Source organism: Miniopterus natalensis, chromosome 12 (genome assembly GCF_054644295.1).
Source record: "Miniopterus natalensis isolate mMinNat1 chromosome 12, mMinNat1.hap1, whole genome shotgun sequence".
Lineage (NCBI taxonomy): Eukaryota > Metazoa > Chordata > Mammalia > Chiroptera > Miniopteridae > Miniopterus > Miniopterus natalensis.
In genome coordinates this window covers 40451723-40477341 of record NC_142092.1, presented here as the reverse complement: position 1 = coordinate 40477341, position 25619 = coordinate 40451723, and positions in this window count along the sequence as shown.

Genomic DNA, 25619 nt, shown 5'->3' with positions numbered 1-25619 from the left:
TATTTTTATTTTGGAAATAAATTTACACTTCATAAAGTTGATGTTACATATTAACATTTGATGAACACAGTATTGTTTTTTCAATGAACTGAAAATTATTTTCAGTTTCAGTTTTATTTTCTAACATGGTTAATATCACCAAAAAAGTTCTTTGAGGTCCTAGTCCAACGCTCTCATTTTGTTTATGAAGGAACCTTGACATAACTAGAGTGAATATCTACGATGTTTTAGAACCTGTGGGAATAAAAGGTGAATAAAACATATATTTGCCAGTAAATAACTTGCCCAAGGTCATGTGCCAACTTTTATAGACAGATACACAATCACACAGAGGTAATATAAATGCCTGAGACATATCACCTCAGAACTGAGATGACTAGATAAAGTTAGATATCAGAGCCTTGGTTTTCCCAGTCCATAGAATGGGACTAGTACCTACCTCATAGAGCTGATGTGATAATCAATGTATCATTTGTACAATTCTAAAGGGAGATACAAATGTAACTATGTTATTAATTGACATTCTTTTTAAGAAATTCAGCACGTTGTTGTGTTACCATTATAAAATCCAAAACCTGTAAACTCTGAATCTAAGCTGACTCTAAGACTTTCAAGTAGAGCTTGTGAACCATTTATCTAAGGTCAAATCATGAAAGGACCAAGAGCAGACCAGAACACTTTCTTTCCAGATCAGCACTGTATCCGTGGACCAGCATCTCAGCCAGCCAGAATCTACCCAACAAAATGGTTTACAGGATACCACGAGTGACTGCTAAAATTCAGACATGTGATGTCAGCAACATTCCCATGATCTAGAGGCTTTCTAGCCTCCAATAAAAGAGGCACTCTTCAATTACCTTGAAATGGCCAGTTCTCCAGGACCCCAAACTGGCTTACAGTAATAATCAGTTTCTCATCTAAGTTATCACAAATCATCTGTTTAAAATTTGTTTTTATAATTTGAGAAATAGCTCCATAAATCTCACCAGCCCATACTTTCTATCTAATTTGAAAGATCAACAGTATTTAATGAATTCAGTTAATAAGTATGTGTCAAGCACCTCCTCGGTGTGAGGCACTTAGTTAGGCAATGGGGATAGACAATGAGAGTGGTTCTTATTCTCTCAGATCTGATAGTCTGGCAGGAAAAATAGGCAATAAGGAAATAATATAAAATGTACTGACATAAACTAATAGGCACACGTTTGATGATCTAGAAGAACATTTTTAAAGCACCCAACAAGTCCCATATAAAGATAAAGTGGAGAGAGTCATCATGGGGGGCTTCCTGGAAGAAGAGGACCTTCAGCCAAGAATTGAAGGTTGAGTGGGCATCGGCCAAGTGAAGAGAAAAGGGAAGAATTTTTTAGGTGGAGGGCGTAGCTCTTAACATCTTCTGTCCCTCCAGTTTGACCTAAAACTCTCCTCCCCCTTCAGAGCAAAAATCCAAGAGGTATTTTTTAGTCTTTCTCCTTGGCCTCTCATGTGTATTTGACGTTCTCTCTTTCTTGAAACCCCTGACTTTCCTTGTTTCTGTGCCATCACAACACACTACTTGTCCTCTCACACTCTGACTTCTAGTGCTTTTTATAATTCCACCCTCTCCTTCTCCATTAAAGCCTGCCTTTGCTCAAGGACTGCTCCTGTGAGTCCCTTCTTCATGCTCTATGTTCTCTCCTAAAATAATTGCATTGAAGTCCACAGCTTCAACTATGACTGCCAGCAGGGACCGCCTCTCTGAACCCCAGAACGGTGACCCTTACTGTCCATTTCACCTCTCCTCTTGCACAGCCCAGAGGCTCCCAGACTCTGTCAACACCAAACTCACGAACCAGTCTGATCTCCTTCCATAGCCCCCTCTTCAGTGACTCTTTCCCCCACCATCCAGGCACCCAGCCTGACAGCTGACAGTTTTCTCTGACATGCTCTTCTCTCCCATGCCTCCTGTCTAATTCGCCACCAACTGCTGTCAACCTTACGTCCGCCAACGTCTAACAACAGGGCCAGGCTCGTGAATACATTTTTTTGAATGAGTTAAATAACATGTGCCAAGGCTCAGAGAAAACGGTGCATGCTCGAGAGGCTGCGAAGAGCTCAGCAAGGCTGGAACCTCAGGCAAGGGAGGGGCTGTGGAGGGAGAAGGTGGGTAGGGCCCAGCTTGGAGAGGCTGATGAGAGGCAGGGCGAACGGCCACAATAAATGGTGAAATGGAAAGTCCCAGCGGTGGGCTTGACGAGGGAGTGTGACATAATCAGATTTGTATCACTTTGGCATCCATGCAAGACTCCAAGAAAAACAACTCTAGAGACAGAGAGGACAGCCGCTCTTCAGTAATCTGGGAGGTGAGTGACTAACTGGGAAATACAGGCTCACAGTGATGACAGTAGGACTGGAGAAAATTAAATTGATTTGAAAAACAGAACATGATGAGGAGTCAGTAAGACTATGATTCCTCTTCTCTTCCAGGTGATTCCACAATCACCTACCAGTTTCAAAACTCTGGACTGTGTCCCTTCTGGCCCCAGAGACTTGGAGTCGCTGAAAGTAGCCAGGCCCTCTTGCAGACTTGCATTCCCTCTTGACTGCACAGGTCTTTATAGATCGCGCTCCCTGACAGCAAACACGGAGCAAGGTTCTGGCAGTTCTGCTAGCCGCCGGCCACGTGCTAGCATTCTGCCATCTGCCTTAATCATTGTGCTAATCATAGCTTTTAAAAGTCCCTTTAGTTTTTTAATTGTCTATAGCATTCTTCAAATGTCTGAAGTCATTCGAACAGCACCCTTAAGGGGTCATGCCATTACATTTATACATTTGATTGCAAATATCAACCCCTTTTAAACTCACCCCTGATTAACTCCACCTTTCATCTGCTAGCATGTGTTTCTCACCTCAGCACTCCTCATTCAGTCTTGAGCCACTGACTTATCGTGTGACTGTGCCAGACAATTTCTAGTCACTGCAGATAAAATTACAACACATGGCTCCTAACCTCAATGAGTCGTAGCCTAGTGGAAAAGGCTAGGAAAGTAAGAAGGCATATTAAATACTGCTCGATAAATATACTACAGGTGTATAAACACATGTTTTAGAAGCCCCAAGGACTCTGGGGGCTGGGGGGGGGGGGTTCATGTAAGAAGGGACTTTTGATCTGAATCTTAGATGAGTAAAGCATGACATGCAAAGAACTTGTGAAAAACATAGAGGTAAGAGAGAGCAGCCCATGTGAATCCAGGGGATATTACAGTAATATGGTGGGATCAGATTTGCTTTTTTAGGAAAATAACTCCAGCAGTCACACTGGTTTCCTTAGCTGCATCTCAGTTTTCTCCCTCTTCGGCATCATTAAGGGTTACACTATGAGTTTCTCTCCGTAGCACCTTCCTTCTTAGAGAAGAACTAGTGGAAACAGAGGACAGAACGTATCGTACACAGATCTCACTACAACCACCACAGTGACGTCTGCAGGCTTCCACAGATGTGCCCTGACTGAGTCCACCAACCCTTGCAGGCGCTGGGTTCAGTCAGTAAATCTGGCAGAAGGTCTTCAGCAGGATAACTCTTCATTTCTGAAAAGGCTGCTCTTTGCCCATCAATTCCTAAAATCACTTCGGAAGACACTGCAGCAACTCAAAAGAAGCGAACATGCTAACATGAATCATACACCCCCAGGTGTGATACCTACTACTTAGGAAAAAGTGACCTTTTGTTTTCATCACCACTTAATTGCAAGCAAAATCCTCTGTGCTTCTCCTTGGTCTTCCCCTCTCTCGGAAAGAAAAAGGAAACGAAAAATCCTTTGGTCATCAACCCCTCATCTAAGAAGTGATTTTGGCTTTTAGGAAGAATCTGGGCCTTCCCACTTTGGCTAATTGAGTGTCTGCGTCTTGTTCCTGAGCAGCCATGAACTTCGAGCCCCCACTTCATATTTGTCAGCATTTCTTCACATCACAATACCTTTCTGGTAAGGAAAATACCCCCCCACACACAGCAACACTGGTTCTCTCTTCAAACACTGGGTGAACTCTTAATTCTCCCATCCCCCAGCATCAGAAACCACGGCTTGTGTAAAGAGCGCGGTGAGAAAACACCCCTTAATGAGGCCAACAGCTCATCAGCGGCCGTCTCCAGGGAAACCCACAAATACGCACCTCCCCAATCATGACTCTCATTAGCTTTGATAGGGGGAAAATAATAAGACAGGAGAAGGGTCAACATTCGTTTTCTGCCTCTGCCAGCAAAAGACAGGTTTTTTAAAGCTTAAAACGGTCCCCGTTGAAACTGTCATTCCCAGATTACAGCTGGCAGCACTGGGAGCACCGTGGCACCGACAGTCACCGCGCTTGCTCCCACCCAGCTCCCTGGGAAGAGCTCGGCGCCTGTCAGCGTGCACCCTGGTCCATGGAGCAGGGCCGCCGGACGGCACCCTCCCCAGGGGCTGGGCATTATTACCACCTGCCCTTCTGCTGGAGCGGAATTAACTTGTTCTGACTGTGTGACAGTTCTGACGACTGCACAGTTTGAGGCAAGGGGCCGGGTCACACGCCGCTGCGTGCACCGGCTGTCACTAACTGTGCCACTAAAACCAGACAAAACCTTATCAGAAGAGATCAACTCTTCTGGTGACAGAGATAAGTGACTCCACTCGTGGGCTGCTCACGAGGGTTTTGTTCAGTTCTAGGACAGTATCAGCTGACAAAAGAACTTGATGCTTCAGGGAGACACAACCGACGCTGGCAAGAGCAAGGAGGCAGAGAGGCAGATGGGGAAAATCACACCGAGACTAATGAGAGAATGCTGAAGGAGATAGGCTGTTAGGAGGTGGCAGAAGAAGACAGTGTTGGCAGTGTCCTCGATGGTCCCCTGGATCTGTCTCTTGCTTCAACTGTGTTTGGATGGAACAGACCCAGAGATGCCCCTTCCTCCAGCCTCAACCACCCTCCAGCCTCTTTTCCAGCCGACACCTTCAGAACCACCTCAGCCATCCTCAGCCTCCAAGACCAGCCAACACCTTTTTTAGCCGAACAACCATGAATTAGCTCCCAAATTCATCAGAATTATTTCACTGAGGTGGAGGCTGCGGTCAACCGTCTGGCCAACCTGCATCTGCGGCCTCCTACACCTATCTCTCTCTGGGCTACTATTTCTACTGCAGCCATATGGCTCTGGAGGGCATGGACCACTTCTTCCCAAGTTGGCTGAGAAGTGTCAGTGCCGGAGCATCTCTTAAAAATGCAAAACCAGCGTGGTGGCCGAGTTTTCTTCCAGGACATGCTGAAGCCATCCCAGGATGAGTGGACCAAAACTCAGGATGCCATGGAAGCCACCATGGCCTTGGAGAAGAACCTGAACCAGGCCCCTTGGAATCTGCAGGCCCCAGGTTCTACCTGCACAAACCCTCATCTCTGTGACTTCCTGGAGAACCACCTCCTGGACGAAAAGGTGAAACTCAAGAAGACACCTGACTCACCTCCACAGGCTGGCTGGCCTCCAGGCTGAGCTGGGCAAGTATCTCTTGGAAAGGTTCAGCCTCAAGCAGGATTAGGAGCTTTTGAAGCCCAGAGGCCTTTGAGGGGCCTATTCTGCATTCTTCTGGTGTCTGGCTTTTGCCTGAGCTTCTCCCTGAAACCACGAGACATCCTTTTAACCACCCTGGAGCCCTGGTCCGTGCATTGAACCAAATGGAAACAATAAAGCTTTTTGCAGCAAAAATGAAAAAAAGGAGATATTGTCTTCGTTCTTGAAAATCAATGACATAAACTCCCACATTATGCCTATTTTAGAGTCATAAAACCACCAGCAAGAAAATAGAGCAATCAACCTTGATTTTATTAAGTACAGATTCCACTGCATGTTTGACACTATGCAAGGTATTATAAAGGCTACAAAAACATGAACATGACCCCTAACTTTAGTGACCTTACAACTTAGCTGTTAAGACTCATTTTCATAAAAATATAGAATGTGGTAAACAACATTCTCTTTGCACAGGCCTGTTCACCCTGTGGGAATCTGAAGACCTAGACTCAGCCCCAGAGAGAGAGATGCTAAAGAAGAGAAAGGCAGGGCATGGAGAAATCACAAGGAAGTTATTCCACAGCTCCTCCCACACTCTATGAGCTGCCCCAGGTCATGATTCTAGCTACAGCCATCCCCCCTTATCCATAGGGAATACTTCCCAAGACCCTCAGTGTATGTCTAAAACCACAGATAGTACTGAACCCCATATATACTATGGTTTCTCCTTTACATACATACCTATGATAAAGTTTAATTTATAAATTAGTCACGGTAAGAGATTAACAATAACTAATAATAAAATAGAACAATTTTAACAACATACTATAATGAAAGTTATGTGAATATGGTCTCTCTCTCTCAAAATATCTTATTTTACTGTATTCACACTTCTTGTGATGATGTGAGATGATAAAATGCCTACGTGATGGAATGAAGTGAGGTGAATGATGTAGGCACTGTGATGTGGCACTAGGCTACTATTAACCTTCTGACAATATGTCGGAAGGATCACCTGCTTCAGGTGATCCCAGATCATTGAGCCATGATGATGTCAATGGTTGAAGATCCTCAATAGTTAAATTGTTTATTTCTGGAATTTTCCATTTAATATTTTCGGACTGCAGTTGGCCGAGGGTTACTGAAGCCACAGAAAGCAAACCTGCAAGTAAAGGGGACTACTGTATTCTCTCCTCTCTTTTTGCTTGTGCCTGAGGAAAGGCCCTCCCAGTTCCAGGCTAAGGATCAGCTTGCATGCTCTTCCTATTATCACAGTGGTGTGCTACCAAACTTACTCCCTTCCTAGAAGGGATCAGATTCAGGGAGCCTGGCAACTTTGTTAAGCCCCAGGTTTACCCTTCCATCTCCTCCATCCCCTATCCAACCCAAACATGTGTAAGTTCAGTGACAGGAACAACCTGACTATCCAGCCCATGGTTGCCCAAACTAAAGAGATGGATTTCTTTACAACCAGGGCATTCGTTAGCTGTGTGTGAACTTAGTCAACTTATTTAATCTCCCTCAGTTTCCATTTTCTTAATGGCAAAGATTGACATAAAAAAAAGGGGGGGGATTACATTGAAGTACCTAGCATGGTGTCTGGTATTTGGTAGGTAATGAATAAATGTTGGTTTGTTTTCATTCTCTAATAGTGACACCGAATATCTAGTTAATTTGTGTGTACAATCTCTAAGTCCTTAATTAGTAAATTCTCATTATTCACAGGTTCCGTATTTAAGAATTCACCTAATTGCTAAAATTTATTTGTGACCCCAAAATAAATACTCATGGTGCTCTCATAGTCATTCATAGATATCCACAGAGCAGAGAAAATTTCGACCCACCCAATGCACACATTCTCAGCTGCGGTTGAGCGGGATGAAATTCTGCCTTCTTGTTTCAGCTCTCATACGATAAACAAGTGTCCTTTTCACAGTCTGTTTAGTGTCACATCTTTTGCATTTTTGTGCTATTTGTGTGTGTGTGTGTGTGTGTGTGTGTGTGTGTGTGTGTGTGTGTGTGATTTCGCTGTTTAAAGTGGCCCCTGAGCATAGTGCTAAAGGGCTTTCTACTAGTGTCCTTGGGACAAGAAGGTTGTAATGTGCCTTATAGAGAAAATACGTATATTAACTAAGTTTCGTTCAGGCATGAGCTATGATGCTATTGGTTCAATGTTAAGGAATCAACAACAGTAACCTGCACAAAACAGATGGATTGATAGATTAACAAAAGTGTTGTCAACCAGAGGCTTACAGGGACCTAACTCTGTATTTTCCTTAGGAGCAACAGTTCAGTATTTGCTAACTCAGAGTTCAAAGTAACTTTATAGACTATAACTACCAAGAATAATGAAAATCCATATGTCCTTTTTAATGTCCACACCCATCCTGGGAAGCAAGTGGATAATAGAAGGGTCATTAAATGCATTTTTTAAAAGCACAAACGATCTGAGTACTGAAAGGTCTTAGAGTGCAAAGGATCTTAGGAGAAAGGAGAGGTGGATGGGCAAGGGGAATAGATATGACCTAGTCAATGGAAAGTGAGGGGCATCCTTTGACCAGAGCACAAGATAGTATTGGGACTTGTGGGACATGTACACTTCCTGGGGTTCCCTCAGTATTACTCATAAGTCATTTAGGATTACTGAATAGATTATATCCCTTCTCCTTTCCCTCAAAGCTCCTCTGATGAGCTTAAGGACTTGTTTGGCACTTGTCTATAATCAGCAAGGTAGGAGTTGATACACTAAATCTGGGATGAACTTCAAAAACGAGAATCTGATGACACATCAAAAACATCAGAGTTTCGTCCTGGCTGGTGTTGCTTAGTAGTTAGAGCACTGGTTTGATTCCCTGTCAAGGGCACATCCTGGGTTGCAGATTTGGTCCCTGGCCCAGGTCGGGGTGCGTGTGGGAGGCAGCCAATTGATGTGTCTCTCTCACATCAATGTTTCTCTCTCTCTCTCTCTCTCTCTCTCTCTCTCCCCTCTCCTCTCCTGCCTATTTACCCTCCTCCTTTCCACTCTCTCTAAAAATCAATGGAAAAAATATCCTCTGGTAAGGATTAACAAACAAACCCAAAAAAACTCAGTGTTTTTTTTTTAGTCAACCTCTCAGCTAACTCAGGTAAGAAGAATAAAAAGATTAATTGTGTCTCTATCTGTTCATCATCTTCTTTACTGTCATTTCCTACCCTGAACACACCCTTCTCTTGAACAGCATAGGGATTTAAAGAACTCTAAAACTCTACTCTTTCAGGAAAGTTTAGAATCATTGTATTAAGGACAGGAAGGGAGCTTGGTAGCAATCTGTTCTGATTCCATCTTAAAATGGGAGCTCTAAGTTCTGGGAGTTAGTGTGACAGGTTGGGACCACAGCCTTTTTCTTACAATGTCCAGGTGAGTGGACTTTCCATATCTATTGTAATTATACATGCAGAGTTTCCAGGAGAGGTTTGATTTTGAAGATGTTTGGTTCCATCTTTGCTCTAAGAGTCCTTGTTGTACCTGTTAGTCTCCGGGGTTTCATCTGCTTATACAAAATAGCTGAGCCACTGCAACAGCCTTTTGGTTGAGCTCCCTGACTCACAATGCTTGCCCTTCTAATCCATCCTACATTTTTTTGCCAGACATTTTTGCATGAAATGTCATGTTAATCATTCCTGCTCCTGCTCAAAATCCTTCGTGTCTCCACAGGAAGACACGAATCAACTTGGAAAATATTATTCTAGTGTGCTGGAAAAGCCACTTCCCATTTTACAGGGAAGTTGGCCTGAGGCTTCAGTTTGCCAGGTATAATCCACTTTGTGCCTGTTATCACAGCTAATAGCAACCCCTTTGACCCTCAAACATGTCCTACTTTGGACAAATACGTGTTATGATAACCCTAGTTATTAGAGTTACAATGCTACATGCCCTCCACCAACATAATCATATTTTATCAGAAGTTGCAGACACCACAAGGAACCCCTCAGTGCAGCTTATCACAGTGTTCTGAGCTCACCTTCCACCCAGCAGCACATCACAGGCATGAGACTGAGGAGGAACAGCGTCCCGATTAGCAAGATAACGCAGCTACCTGGTGCAGACTTCACCCTCTGTCCTGAGGCTCTGTCCCACCTTTCCCTGTACACCCTTGGTACCTTGTGGTTTTCCACCCGAAAACACAGAAGGATTCAGGCTTTACTAGACATCTGGATGTCTGTCTGCCTCTTGCATGTCCAGCCTCACGAGGTCAGCACCTAAGCACTATTGGAAATATTAGCCAGGGAGGTGAGAACTCTCTGCCACATACGGAAAAGGAAGTTGTCACCAGGAGACCTAGTTAATAGAGTTGTTTTTTTTAATTGCAGGTGTAACCTTGCTGAATCCTGGCACATTTACTCTAATGAAAGGGAATTTTTAAAATAGAGTCAAATTACCTCCATTTTGAAAATATTTGGGAAATAAACATTCATAATCCTATCATCATACAGCTACTAACATTTTGTGTATTCCTGTCCAGTCTTTGTCATGTATATAACATTTCCACAGTCTGCATCACAGTATACAGATAATTTCCTATCATGCTTTTATCAGAACCATTTTTCCAAATTCTTACATAGAGTTACCGATTATAAATGCACACACTTCGCGGTGTGTTTGGAGTTGCTTTCTTACAATTTCTCTGGTTCTAATATTTTATTAAGCACTGAGAATAGTAAAGTAAAAAAAAATAAATAAATGCTTTTACTAAGGAAAAATGTTGGACACCTTCTGAAGATCAAATTTGAATTCTTGAGATTTATTTGAATAGCTCTGACACCTTCTTCATATATTAGTCACAAACTTAAAGAAAATAGGAAAGGGGGGGACAGAAGCCAAGAAAAGGAAGAAGAGGAAAGGAGAGGAGGGAGAGGGAAGAGAGAGCAGGGAGGAGGGGATGGAGGACTTACAATTACAAGGATAAATGGATGGTCTTACTTCTATTCTGACATTTGCTTCATGTAAATGATGGAGATATCATACCAATTCATTTGAATACACATCAAATCTCTCCACGAATTACAATAAATGTCAGTATCATTCCGATATTTAAAAACAAAAGCTATCTGTAATTCAGACATGACCCTTTCCCTCTTGTCTACTCCATCATGTAAAATAGCCACTGCCTGGCCTTTAAGGCCTTCTAAACTCTAGCTCACAGATGCAAACTCAATTTTATTTCACACAAAACCTTATCTCAGTCAGGACTGCTTACTGGGAAACCAACACACAGGGGTTGCAGGTTCAGTTGTGGAGGAATAGCTTGTACCAGAATAAATCATCTACAACTAAGAATTATAATCTCTGGGCAATTTTTTTTTTAAATAAAAAACTATTTGAAGGCACTGGAGAACAATCAGAAGTATACATAAATTGGAGAGTAGGAAACCCATGAGAAAAGGGAACTGAGCTGAGTGAGAGCATCACTTCTATAGCTTCTCTCTTAAGAGAACTCCCAGCCCGAGGGATGCTAGACAGCTAAAGTTCAAGCAGAACGGTAGTCTTGTTGGCTTGAAGTGTCTGTGAACAGAGCTCAGCACTTCCAGAGTAGCTGGAGATTAATAAAGGAAACTCAGAAAATGAAGGAACCCCCAAATCTGATATATAACTCCCTTCAAATCTTTGGCTGACGTTTATACTATGTTTGCACAAGGAAGACTGCAAGGAACCCAGAAGAAAGCAACAGCTGGAAGGCTAAGAGAGATGAGCAGAAATATTCGATGCTGTCCACTGTTGAGAGGAAGGCTTGGAAGTTCAAGTGCTTCCAAGTTAGAGGGTTTTGGTAAACACCTTTGGCTTTCCACTGAAACCCCAGAAGAACACATCCTAGGATTAAAGTGTATGTCTCTGAATTAAAGGAATCACCCTACCAATACAAATGATAAAATCAAACATACTCATCTTAATAAAGCCAAGCTTCCATGAGTTCAAAGGGATCAGTCAGTAACTGAATTGCCTGGAAGAACAAAAAGTAATACTCTTCAGTGGAATGTAAAAAACCCAGAGATTTTACAGTGAATCATTCATAATGTCCAGTGTACAGTATGTAAGCAGTAGACATTCAATGAGACAGGAAAATGTGACCCACCATCAAGAGAAAAGACAGTCAATAGAAATTAATCCCAAGATGACCCAAAGACTGGAATTAGCAGACAAGGACTTTAAAGCAGCTATTATAAGTATATTCAAGGACTTAAAGGAAAAACTTTTCAGAATTACTAAAACTGATAAGGCATATCAAACAGACAAATAGAAAAATTTTTTAAAGAACCAAAGGGAAGCACTACAACTAAAAAGAGAAATAATTAAAACTGTAAAATTCACTAAAAGGGCTTAACAACAGATTGGAAACTACAGAAGAAAGAATCAATAATTTTTAAATCATAATCAACAAATTATTTAGTATAAAGAACAGAGAAAATAAAGATTCAAAAATAAAATAAACAAAAAAATAATAATAAAATAAAATAAAATAAACAGATCATCAGTGGCCTGTGGGGCAATATTAAGCTCTCTAATACGGGCAATTAGAGTCCCAGAAAAACAGAAAAAAGAAAATGTGGAAGAAAGAATATTTGAAGAAATCATTATTATTATTTTTTATAATTTCCAAAATATGATGAAAAATGTTAACTTACTATTCCAAGAGCTCACTGCATCCCACACAGAATAAATTTTTTAAAAACAAAAGAAAACCACATCTAGAAACATCACAGTTAAGCTGTTGAAAACCAAAGGTAAAAAGAAAACCATAACAGCATTCAGAGGGGAAAAGAGACACATGACATAAGGGAAAACAATAATAAAAATGAAGACTAAGTTTATTGGTAATAGTGGAGGCCAGAAAACAATAGAATGATATTTTTTTAACTGCAGAATAAAAGGGGTGGAGGACCTATCAACCTAGAATTCTATATCAATTGAAGAAACCCATGGTATTTTATGAGACTTCATGATACTGAAAACTTGAGAAAGACATTCATCACCAGAAATAATAAATTATGTGTAAGAAATGGTAAAGGAAATTTGGGAGATTTTAGAGAAATAAAACAAATGGAAACACAGATCTATGGGAATGAATAGAGTACCAATAACGATAAATATGAGAACAATTATAAATGATTACTTTTTCTTCTCTTAATTTTCTGGTGGAAGTGTTAAATTATACAGCCACTTAAGAAAATGTTTTGACAGTTTTTCATAAAGCTAAATACACACCTGATCTATAAACCTGCAATTCCATATCTAGGTATCTACCCAAGAGTAATGTAACTGAATGTCCACAAAAATACTTGCTTATTATTTTTATAATAATAATGTTTAATGTTTATTAACAGTTTTTAATGTTTATTACTGACAACTCATAACAGCTAAAAACTGGAAGTGATCCAAATGTTTCTCAACAGGAAAAGCAAATCATGGTATATTCATACAACAGAATATTATTCAACAGTAAAAAAGAATGAATTACTGACAAACGACATGGATAAATCTCAAAAGTATTATGATGAGTGAAAGAAGTTAGATTCAAAAAATATAATCCCTTTCATATTAATCTCCAGAATAAGAAAAACTGGTCTATGGAAGTGGAAATCAGAAAACTAAGTGCCATGGGAGTTGGGAATGACTGGAACTGGGTAGAAGGGATGATGGAATTTTTTTTTATAATGATGGTAGTTATGCAAGTACATACATTTATCAAAACCCATCCAACTGTATTCTTAAGACCTGTGCATTTCACTGTATATAAATTTTATCTGCACTAAAAGACTCTAACCAACATTGTTCATCTTCCTGGAATACACCCCGCCCCCACATCCCCTTCTCTCACAAGTCCATCCAGATCCTCCAGAAGCTCTCGCTCCACTAACAAGCATTTCTTGACAGTGCAGGTTTGCATGGAGTTCTCAGTCTCTCCTCTCGGAAGTGTACAATGTGTTTTAGCTTTATCTCCCTAAACAAATGGGAAGTTTCCTGAGGGCTGGGATTGCACTTTATGCACAAATGGCAATGCTAAGGGCACACAGGGCATCTGATTTAACTCAACCCCTGAGCAAGGCACCACGCTGAGTGTTGTGGGTAATTCTCAGGGGAGTGAGACACAGATTCAACCCTTTGAGGCACACCTTTCAATGGATGAGCTAAGCAGGCACACAAACCATCATGATCCAAAGAAAACTATGAGAAAACAAGAAAGTGTCCTGCAAGAACTAGGCATGAAAAATCAGTCCAACTTGGGAGATCTGGAAGTTCCTGCTAACAAAGTTTGAATTCATTTAAAACCTTAAAGAAGAAGTAATATTTTCCATTTATTGAATGCTTATTATGTGTCAGGCATGGTGCTAAGTACTTATGTACAGCATGCCATCTGATCTTAATAAAAACCCTCTGAGGTCTGTCCTGTTATTTTTCCATGTTATTAATGATGAACTTGATCTCCGGTCATGCAACAAGACCACATGGTTACTAAGTGTCCAATAAGTGGATTCAAACCCAGAGACACATGACTCTGGGACCTACCACACTGTTTTAACAGAAAGAGAAGAGAGGACTAGGACATTTCACACAGAAAGACTTGAAGCAAGTCACAGAAGAGAGTGCATGGAGTAGTAGCATGGGATAATTTATTAGAAAGTTGGAGATGAAGGGCCGTAAAGACCAGGCTCAAATTTTTGGATTTTTTCCTCCATGTCATAAGTATACTCTGATTGAAAACTCTTCTATGGTAGGTTTTATAAGTAATAAGTCAAGGGATCATTTTCTAAAAATAATTAGGAGTCATAGTTAGGAAACTTAAAATAATGATTATTCTGTTGTCTGTGGGAGAGTGCTCTCTCTCCTTTTCATCACATTACGGCTTGTTACATCTACACAAAAATGGCCTCATGAGAGCTCTCTGCTCTGATAAATTCACTGTGCTTGGTCCATGTACTGAGCTTTGTGGTAAAAAAAAAAAAAAAAAAAAAAAAGCTAGCATTTATACCATCTATATACCATCAGGATGGGCTTAGATAAGCGAGAGAAACCCATCATCTAGAAAACAAACTCATCCATACTTTAGTGGAGTGTCTAATTCTCTCTCACTCTCAGCCCCCAGAATTCAACCCTAACTATCCCCACACCACTACCAAGAGATCAGAAAGCTTTCCCAAAAGGGACTTACCTATTCACCAGAGATAATGCCACATTATTCAAACATTACCATAGTCGTATTTCCTCCTTTGAAGGTTTAAATTGAATTCACTAGGAGAGAGACAGATAAGCTATTCTCAAGTTTAATGAAAAAGAAAATATTAGTGCACTGATCAAAACTATGATAATAATTGATAAACTAATGCCCACTGTTACTCATCTGTGCATCATAGTCAATGCTAAAGCTGATGTCTAAAGGTAGAAGGGTATGCTTTATTGCATGCTTTAGACCAATCTTATCCCCCTCTCTCCATTTAGACATCAACTTGCAAAAAAAAAAATATATATATATATATATATATATATGTATGTATGTATGTATGTATATATATATATACACACACACACACTTTTTTTGAATTCAAAGCTTTGGGTACTCTTGTTGACTGGAGTCCTTGAAATGTGCACTGATTACAGTTCCGACATAATGTACATTAGCAGAGAGCTCAAGTATTATACAATAACCTGAAATTAGAGCATCATAAGAGGCTAGTTAATGAAGATGAAGTAATGCTGGAAGTGCTAGCCTTTTATTCTCAAGTCAAAAAATGCATTAGAAAATATGTTTTAAGAATAGGTCATAAAGAATGTAAATGCAAAGCAGAAGAAAGGAAAGAGGAAAAAACTCCATTGAGCAGGGGAAGGGGAAATGGAGAGAGGGAGAGAGGCTGTGCCTTGCCGGGGTATGCATAATTCAGAGTACAGAGTGAAGAGGCTTCAGAACAAAAGTTCTATTCATTCAGATACAGTGGCACCGGTTCCACAATAACCAGTAAGATCCTGCCTGCAATCTCTAAGCAGCAGCATTTGAATTTGAGGGCCCATTTCTATGAAAATCTTCCATATTATATTCCTATACCATGCTCTAAGAGGCCAACCCACCCTTTCTACCATCTGTTTCATTTCCAGCAACCTACAATAACCTCTCTGAAGCTTATGATTAAACATTTTTAAATAGAGTAGTATGGAAAATAAATAACTAAAGAAATTATTTATAGGGGAAATAAGAGTAAAACATAAGATGAGGCATGGGGAAATATGAGTCCACGAACTTTAGATCTTATGATCTCAGCTCAATGCTAAAGGTGGAATGCAAATATGGTCCTGGCTTCCTAGCTTCTAAAACAAAGATCAAAACAAAGATAGAAAAAGCAGGTGGTTATGGCAGTGTTATTCCAACTCTTCAGTCTCAGAATCTCTTTATACTTTAAACTTATTGGAGGACTCAAGGAACTTTCTGTGTGGGGCTTATATGTTACATCTATTGATATTTATCTAGCAATGAAAACTGAAAAAATGTTTAAATATTTATGAATTCATTTTAAAATGACAATAAACCTATCATATAGTAACAAATATATTTATGAAAAGTAACCATATTCTCTCAAAAAATTTAGATGATTGGCATTTACATTTTCACAAATCTTGTTTACTTCTGGCTTGATAGAAAAAAGTGGGATTCTCTTATCTGCTTCTGCACCCAGTCTGTTGTGGTACCACATGTAAACCCATGGAAAACCACTGCACACATGAGAAAGCAGGAGCTCAGAAGTCAAATATCATCTTTATGTTATTGGGAATATAGTTTTCATCCCGGGGACCCTTGCGGATCCCCACAAGACACTTTGAGAATCACAAAGTTACAGGAAACACAGGTCCTATAAGACAAAAGCAAAGATTTCTCAAGAGGTGTATGGTCTTTGGAAGAGTGAGTTCTGAGAATCAAAACAAAAACAAACACAAAAACAAAAACATGTTTCTTTGAGTCATAGATGGAGCAACATGTGATGCTGTGTACCGCATGCCCAGCACTATCCCCACAATAAATGCAGTAGTGAGTAGTAGATGGTTAGCCATTCAGAAAGGAGATATGCATGCATCCCCTATTTCCCATAACGTATAGCTTCTGGACAAGATGTGAGTTAATCAAATCAATACTTCCTGTAATTGATGTCAAGTGCATTTTGTAATTATGTTTTGTGGTCTGTGACTTTTATGAGCTTGCTCCATAAAACAATTAACAAATCCATAAATATAATACTTATGGACATTGTTGTGTGTGTGTTTTTCACTTAAAGCCTTCGGCTTTATCCCTGTTGTGAATAAAGGATACAGTATCACCACACTTCATGATTTTCAATACCTGAGTAAGAACATCATTTCTCCTCCTGCCAAACTATTCTATTTTAGCATGCTTTTTATTTATAAATACTTAACAGACAAGACTGCAGAGGAGTTAAGAGAATAACTGGACTCAGGTGCACCTGCATTTGAATCTCAACTCTATCCCTTATTGGTTTTGTAACCCTGAATACTTTTTTTAGCTCTTTGAGCCTTAATATCTTCAGACATAAAATGAGAGTAATAGTAGCAGCTACCGTTAGGCCATTATGAAAATTAAATGTAATACAGAAAAAGCATCAGCACAATTCTTAAAAATTACTGAAACATGTTAGTTATCACTAACTATAATTATTATAGACTCTTCCCCTGACATCTCTCCTCTCCCAAGATAACTTCTTTGGTTCTATGGTCAAGAGCACACAGTGAACCCAAAAAGAAGGTGGGAAATGATAGAGGAATGGAGACCAAGAGAAGGGAAGACCAGAGAAGATACAGAGGCAGAGCTAGGAACTTGGGACAGTGCCTGATCTAAGCGAAACTGAATTAGGAATCAAGCAGACAGTGAGGATTTCCATGTCTGAACACCTCCAATCCTTCCATGGGATAAGCAATGAATGCTCCTGAACACTGGGTTTCTGTGCTTGTTTCTATTGTGAGTTTCTGTAATGATCAATGAATTTTATTGATGGACTGCTGTGCCTAGCACATTGCACCTATGTTCCCTTAATGGTCATGCTGGTGGACTCCCAACTACCTCAGGTGATTAGTTTAACCATTATTGGTAATATTCATTCCCTTTTTCAGCAATTAGTTTAGTACTGGGAATTCTGGCTTAGGTCCCATGAGACAAAATCAGCTTTGGGAGGAGGGGGTATAATAGCAAAGATTATTGTTCAGTAAATATCTACTACCCAAACTCTTTTACTGAGAATGAAGTTTATTTCTCCATTGCATTTGTGTTAGACTTGGCTACATAACTTGTTTTGGCCAGTGGAATGTTAGTACAATAGTAGGTCACAGGACTTAAATGTGTTTGCACAGTATAACTTGGTTCTGGCTCTTAATTGATCCACCATCAGAAGAGATGTCCTTGGTAGTTGCTGTCCTTCGGCCCATGCTCCCAAACAAACACCTGTGAAGCAGACCTGAACAAGCCCACAGAGGTATTCCCAGAAGCCCTACTGACGAAAGCAGATCCACCCAGCCCAGGACAGCCAAACCACAGTTGACCTAAGAATATGAATTTATATACATTTTCTATACCACAAACTTTTAGGACAGTTTATTGCTCACCATTATTGTGGCGATAGCTGACTGATACAAATGGTTAGGCAAACTGTCTGGGAAATATTGTTTTAACTCCTAAAAAAAAGACATACCAGAAGAGAATTCTGGATGTGAGAGCTGAAACTGCTGCAACTATCTTGCAAACATGAAGAAGCCAGCCTGGCACTGAGGAGGCCCTATCCTCAGTATCATTAATAACATTGAGCCCACTGATCATGGAAGGGCTGTTGCTTGATCTCCCTCTGTTACCCAAAATATATATATTTTAATGTTCTTAATGTTTAGGTCAATTTAAGATGCATTTGTCTACTTACTACAGGAAACTTATGATATTTTGTTCTGTTTAAAAAAAACCACACAGTTCCTGGCCAAGTAGCTCAGTTAGTTAGAGCATTGTCCCAATATGCCAAGGTTGTGGGTTCGATTCCCGGTCAGGGCACATACAAGAATCAACCAATGAATATATAAATAAAAGAAACAATAAATAGATGTTTTTCTCTCTTTCTCTCCCTTCCTCTCTCTCTAAAATCAATTTTTTTAATTAATTAATTAATTAATTAATTAAAATTTTAAAGACACACAGTTACCCAATGCAAAGACAATATAAATATACACTGCTGGCAAGAAAAACAACATAGCCATTCTCTAATCCTTTAGAAGTCTATTCCTCCAAGAGAGTTGTCTTGGGGCCTATTGTCAGTCCTGATATTCTTTGGCTGTGAGGCAATTGTTGTATTTTTGGCACAAATAAGAAAGTTCTGGGATGCATGTTCATGAGCATCTGGGAGACCCAAGCTACTTTATATAGTAAGATTTTTAACAGAGCTTAGAACTGAGACTTCTGATGAATTTGGGGGGTAATTGAAAGGTTGGGATCTGAGCTCATCACAGCCTCTGTAACCTAATTTCCTCATCTGTTAAGTGAGGTCCTTTTTTAATGGGATCCCTATCAGCTCAAAAACAAACAAACAACAAAAAAACAGCACAACTCTATAAAATTAGTTTCTTGAGGCCTCAGTGTAATACTCAGCAGCTTCATATGAAATCAGGCCTTCTCTGGGCCTCTAGGCACCTGTGATCTCAGTCCAGTTGGGTTTGTACCAAACCAGTTTGTCTGAACTTCCCATGCAATCCCCATCGGCTTCTGGTTTCTTTTTTCATCCCTCCATTCCCAGCTTCTCCATGCCCCCTCTTCATACTCAGTCCCGCTTTCCTTTACCATTTACAGTCCTCAAATGTCTCCCCATAGTGCAGAATGGTCTTCCAGAGCTGCTGTACCATGTAGTCAAAACCAAGCCTGTGTGTGTGTTTCCACTTCGCCCTCATTCTGGAAATCCTCTGTCCACAGCTACGTGAAGGCAGCACCAGGCCTACCACTCTCGCTGATGGCCTACAAACAAAATAAAAGCTGCTCTGCGGGGGCACCTATCTTTCGCTGCTGTACCCCCATCCCCCTCACCCCCACCCCACCCCACCCAAGCCTTGGAATCTGAGGGAGAATGCTGGGGGAGGGAGACGCCCCTCTCTCCACCTCCATGTTAACCTTTGTCACCTGAGCCCAGCTGAGGCAGTTACATATAACACTGACTAAAGGAAGTAGATTGCATGACATTTTTTTTCAAAAGCCCCACTATTAAATTTGTGAAATCAACATTCAATTCTCCACTTTATAATAACATGAGATGCATTCATTCAACTAAAAAAATTTGGGAAACACAGTGAAATTATAGCATCGTTTGTCATTAAGAAGCTCACACCACTTGGACAAGAAATTGGTTTTGTTACGAGGTTTGGCCTGGAGAAAGAAAGAAAGATCCCTGGATTTCCCCTCACTGACTATTCAGTCCTCCTGTTGGAACACGTTATAGTTGCTTAACCCAGTGCCCAAGGCATTCGTGGTACCCTGACTCTTATATTTTCTGGTCCTGGTGGCTACTTCACATCTTCCTGGACCCATGGAACACAGACCAGGAGAATGAGAAGATCCCACTCCACCAAGTTCTGCACTCATAGGGTGAAGCCATGAGGTCAAATAATCTCTCCCATATTTAGGCAGCAATTACTGCTGATGACTTCCCAGATCTAAGCACACCCCTTTTGTGGGGAGGCCAGTGTGCCTGATGCTTTCTGTCCACTTCTTCTGGGGGCCTGAAACTTTCCTATCATTATTACTTACACACACACACATGCACACACACACATGCTTTCAGTGTATCAGAGAGGGTCATAATTACTTGACCAGGACCTATCTGGGAACTCTAACCAGCACTTTTTGAAGGCCCTGAACCTGTTTCTAAGGTTTCTTTGCCTTTCGATAAACTTTTACCCTTGATAAAGAATCCAGATTTCACCGATCCAGCAACTATGTACTGAGTCCCTGCTGTGCATAAGGTGCTGTGTTAGTACTAGGTTCTTCATCAAGACCCTGCAATTAGCTGCTGACTCACTTGTGCAGTTGCCTTCTCTGTCCTGCCAGGGTCAAAAGCTAATGCTTAAACACATAAAGAGCATTCCTGACACTTTCCCAGGGCCCAGTATTTGATCACCGCAAGTACTCTACAGGAAATTAAACAGAGCCATTAAATCACATTTCCATATCTGGCCATTCACTCCCTAGAACCTCCTCTTTCTCCCAAAGATACAGCTGACGATCAGGAGAAATGAAAACACCATCTGTGCTGCAAGTCAGTCCATTTTCTTCCTTGAACTTCAAAGTGATTAGAGATACATTTGCATCAAGAAAGGGAGTATGTTTCCATCTCCCATTAATCAGTAATGATCTGTTCCAAAGGTTTGCTAAACCTTGGTAGATTTCCCACATAGCAGCCACAGTGATCTCTGTAAGTGTAAATAAGATCATGTCACTCGTCTCTCTCTGTCGAAGGAAGGAAGGGAGGGAGGGAGGGAGGGAGGGAGGGAGGGAGGGAGGGAGGGAGGGAGGGAGGGAGGGAGGGAGAAAGGGAGGGAAAGAGGAGGGAGGGAGGGAGGGAGGGAGGGAGGGAGGGAGGAAGGAAGGAAGGAAGGAAGGAAGGAAGGAAGGAAGGAAGGAAGGAAGGAAGGAAGGAAGGAAGGAAGGAAGGAAGGGAGGAATTCTGTATTTCTTACTTGGAATTATAAGGCCTTCACCCTCTCTAAAACTACCCTTCCATTTAGTCTCTTCCACATCTCTATCACATAATTTTCTATCACTTATCACTGTCTGAAATTATTTTATTAGTTTGCATAATTGGCTCCCCTTAGGATGGGTAAGCTCCTTGAGGGCAGTGGGCATGTCTGTCTCATTCATTGTCATTTGTTCAATACCTAGCAAAGCACCTGGCTCATAGTAGGCAGTCATTAATTTTTAATGAACTACTTTATTAATAAATAAATGGCTGCTCTCCTTAATATTTTATAAACACTCTTGGTGAGGGAGGCAACATCCTCCATTTCAAGGGCCTCTGTTCTTTCTTTGGGAGTCTCCAACAACCACTTTCTCAGTTACCCTCCTGGGACAGGTCATGTTTATAACCCCCTTTTATGCGTTTAGAAATCAATAAGCTTATTGAATCCATGCACATCAAAGAGCTCTGTGAACCACCACAGAGGTGTGGTTAGGCTCAACCCAAGTTGAGTCACTATTTTTGGTTTACTGAGGGTTTTTTCTTTCCTTCAGAGACAAAAGATTCCCCCATCTAAATACAAGCCAAGAACACAGCCCACCTTCCTTTACTCCAATAACCACAAATACGATGCTGAACTTTTGTGGATTTTTTTAAAATGTTACCAGCTTTGAGCTCCTTCCTAACTCTTACATGATAATTCAGTGTATAATCAATAACTAAGAATTTTTTAAAACATTGTTTTAAATCTATTAATTTATTAAGCATTAATTTGTTATTATGCGGTTAACTTTAGTCACAAGAACTTATTTTCTGAGAAAAGAGCAAAGTACCCAGATAAGATCACCTTAAAGATATAATAAAAAAGGTGACATAAATAATGAACTGGAGAGAGGGGTCGTAGCAGCTAACACTATAGTCTCCCTTGAGCTGTTTCTCTAATTGTGGGGGCAGCTCAGCATCCTGTCCCTCCAGTCAAGGCTGACAGACAGATGGGGACATGGATGATTCACACAACCAGCAAATGTATAAGCCCTTAGACATCAGCTTGTCTGTGCCTTCACTATAGACTGTCCTGAAAATTTGGGGCCAGGGAAGAAAAATCCCCTGGGAATGAGAAGCAACTGCTAAGAGACAGACTTTCTCTTGCCACTGGCCCCGTCATGGCCACACTTGGCCATCAGCTTCATTGCACAGAACTGCAGAGGACTGACGGACTCTCAGGACTGTTTGCTCTTGTTCCTTTCACTAAAAATCACGGTGAGGTCTCAATCCAGCAAATAAACAGAAGGAAAAATCCAGCTTGTCCCTGGGGGTGGGAGGGCATGAGTACGAAATTAAACCTCTGGAATCTGTCACTGAGAAGGGGGGGAACAAAGGCGGCCGTGGAAACACATGTGCAGGCCCATATCCGTCTCTCCTTCCTCTACCCCCAGCATGTTGCAATCCGTCACCGCTGTGAGCTCACGGGCAGGGGAAGCTGGCTGGAAATGCCAGAGCATCTCGTACTGCGGCGAGGGCGTGGGCGGCCAGGCTCAGCTCCCTTTCTCGAGCATGGATGGAATACGTCAGAAGGCTATGCTGCCTTTGTTATTAAGAAGCCGTATATCACCAGAGGAGGCAGTGAAAGGCCATATTCCCGCAGGGTTTCACCCTCCTTTTTACGCAATGCCGGAGCAGGCTCGTTTATTCCCATCTTATTTATTTCCCTCTGACACCAAGAACCCCAAAGTGTTCAGCTCCAAAGTTAATGCACATTTACAGCCGAGGAGTATTTTCCTTTCACTGAATTAGGAATGAGGTGCGGGGAGGGAGAAAGGAGGTAATTTAAGTTGCTCTATTGTTGGGAGTAAGGGGAGTAATTCTAGCTTATATCAGCAGCTTGCTGAGTCCCACCATCATTCCTACCCCCCTTTATTTTATTTATCTCCTTACGGCCTATCTGATAATGCTATAACCATTTCCTGTTGTATGCTGGCTGAGGAAGCTTTCTCCAGGCCCAAGAGCAAATCAATAAAAAGTAAGCCGTAGTGATTCATAAAAATAAAATTGTCATCATTATTGTTCAATTATTGCTGTGTCTGTGGAAAGAATCTCAAGAACCGAGGGTTTCTTGGCTAATATTTATAATCTTCGTTGAATGGTGCTAACGAACGAGTGGGTGTGCATTAGACGGAAATGGGATGGTGTTTGATTTATACCCAGTCCAAGTCTGATTGCTAATGTTAAATCCATTAAAGTCTCTCTTAGTTCTGCCTTAATGGACTCCCCTGCATATAATAGAGCTTAAACATACCCGTTTACTTAGCTTTTCATTATTGGTTGAATATTTGTCTTTATTTCATTATCCCCATGATAAATTTGATTTACGATAGTTTGAAAAACAGCACTTTGGAGAAGCTCGGCTTTTAAGAAGCTACAGAAGTAATCCCAGGCTCCCCCACCTTCCCATAGATAAAAGAGCAGAATGTCCTCCCAATAATTACTATTTTTAAAAGTTCAAACTGTTAAATCCAAGCATGTCCCAGATCACAAGATGCAGACACTCAGGGGAAGAAGAAATATTTCCTCGTCGAAGGAAAATAAACAGAGGAGTGAAAGCTATCTGCCTAAGCTGTCACCTTCGGGGCGTCTCTGGGGTGGAAAGCTTTTTGTATTTCTCTGAAACACTTCTCCCTGAAGGAACCCATAAAGCACAAGTGTAAATAGGAACAACAGGTTGAAAAGACTGAGGCGCAATCATCAAGAGTCCCTTCTAAGGTCAACCGTTTCGCAGGGACTCTGTAACGGACAGTGAGTATGAAATTCATCCTGCGGCCTGCGCTCCCCTCTAATCTACAAGAGTTTTCCATTCGCAGCCCGGGCGGTCCCAGGCGACAGGCGCCAAGTCAATTTGGGGTGTATTTCTGACGCTAACCCCTCCATGCTTCGCTGGCTTTACTTGAAAGCTTGGCTTCCTTCTAAATCTGTTTGGTGATGTCCGTCCAGATTAGGTGGAGGGACAGATTTCCTGTTCTTTCTCAGGGTGCTGCTGCTACGTCCAGCTTTAGTTACAGGGACAAGACAGAGATGGGCGACATGGCCCAGAGAAGGTACCCTGAGGCTCTGGGTAAGGTGAGGCAAGAGAAATAGACAAGTAAAATAAATAAATCTCACCCAAAGAGCATCAAAACATGAATCTCAAAGTAACAGGGAGATGATTCTCTAAATGCCTCCCTGGTTATGTGTTTGCTTCCTCCCAGGGTGTGGCCAAGATTGCTCCAGTCAACAGGTATGGAGCATATCCCTGCTGGGCAGCATCAGAAATATAAAAAGAAGAAACCAGGTAGCTCTTTCCCTCAGACAGTTTCTGTTTCTGTTTTGTTTTGTTGAGGAAAATAAGAAACTTATTTACTAAGTTTAATAACCAGGAATAAATAAGAAATACAAAACCTCAACTACTACAATATACTATGAGCAGCCTAGACAGTAAGTACTGTGTGCACAACGGGTGGGGATGCAGTAGGCTGGTCCTTGTAGGGGATTTTAGGGAGCAAGGCGGCTCAGGATGGACTGTGAAGGACAGAGGCTTTGTGAGAGAGGTGGGGAGTGAGCTACAGCAGTAAAGAGACGTGTGCGTGGAAGTAGCAAAGTGAAACATGTTTTGACTTAAACTAGGCAGAATCATAATTTAAAAATGAAACACACATACATGTACACATCAATGAAATTATCAAATCCAAGTGTTTATCACACATTTTCATTCAACCTGTACAGTTAGTACCACCTGACACTAAATCCTGATATATTTTGGATTTACATACACAAACCTAATCCTGGCTTGGATCTACAGTCAGCTCTATTTTTGATTGCTTTGGATTTCATGATGAAATGTTTACCTTGCTTACAGTAAGACAAATGCTAGAGTTAAGCTTTTCAAACTGCAAGGGTGGGGTGATACATGGATAGGTGATAGACAGATGATAGATGATAGATGATAGATGATAGATATAGATAGATAGATAGATAGATAGATAGATAGATAGATAGATAGATAGATAGATAGATGATAGATAGATAGATAGATAGATAGATAATAGATAGATGATAGATAGATAGATAGATAGATAGATAGATAGATAGATAGATAGATGATAGATAGATAGATAGATAGATAGATAGATAGATAGATAGATAGATAGATAGACAGATAGACAGATAGATAGATAGATAGATAGATAGATAGATAGATAGATAGATAGATGATAGGTAGGTAGGTAGGTAGATAGATAGATAGATAGATAGATAGATAATAGATAGATAGATAGATAGATAGATAGATAGATAGATAGATAGATGATAGATAGATGATGATAGATAGATAGATAGATAGATAGATG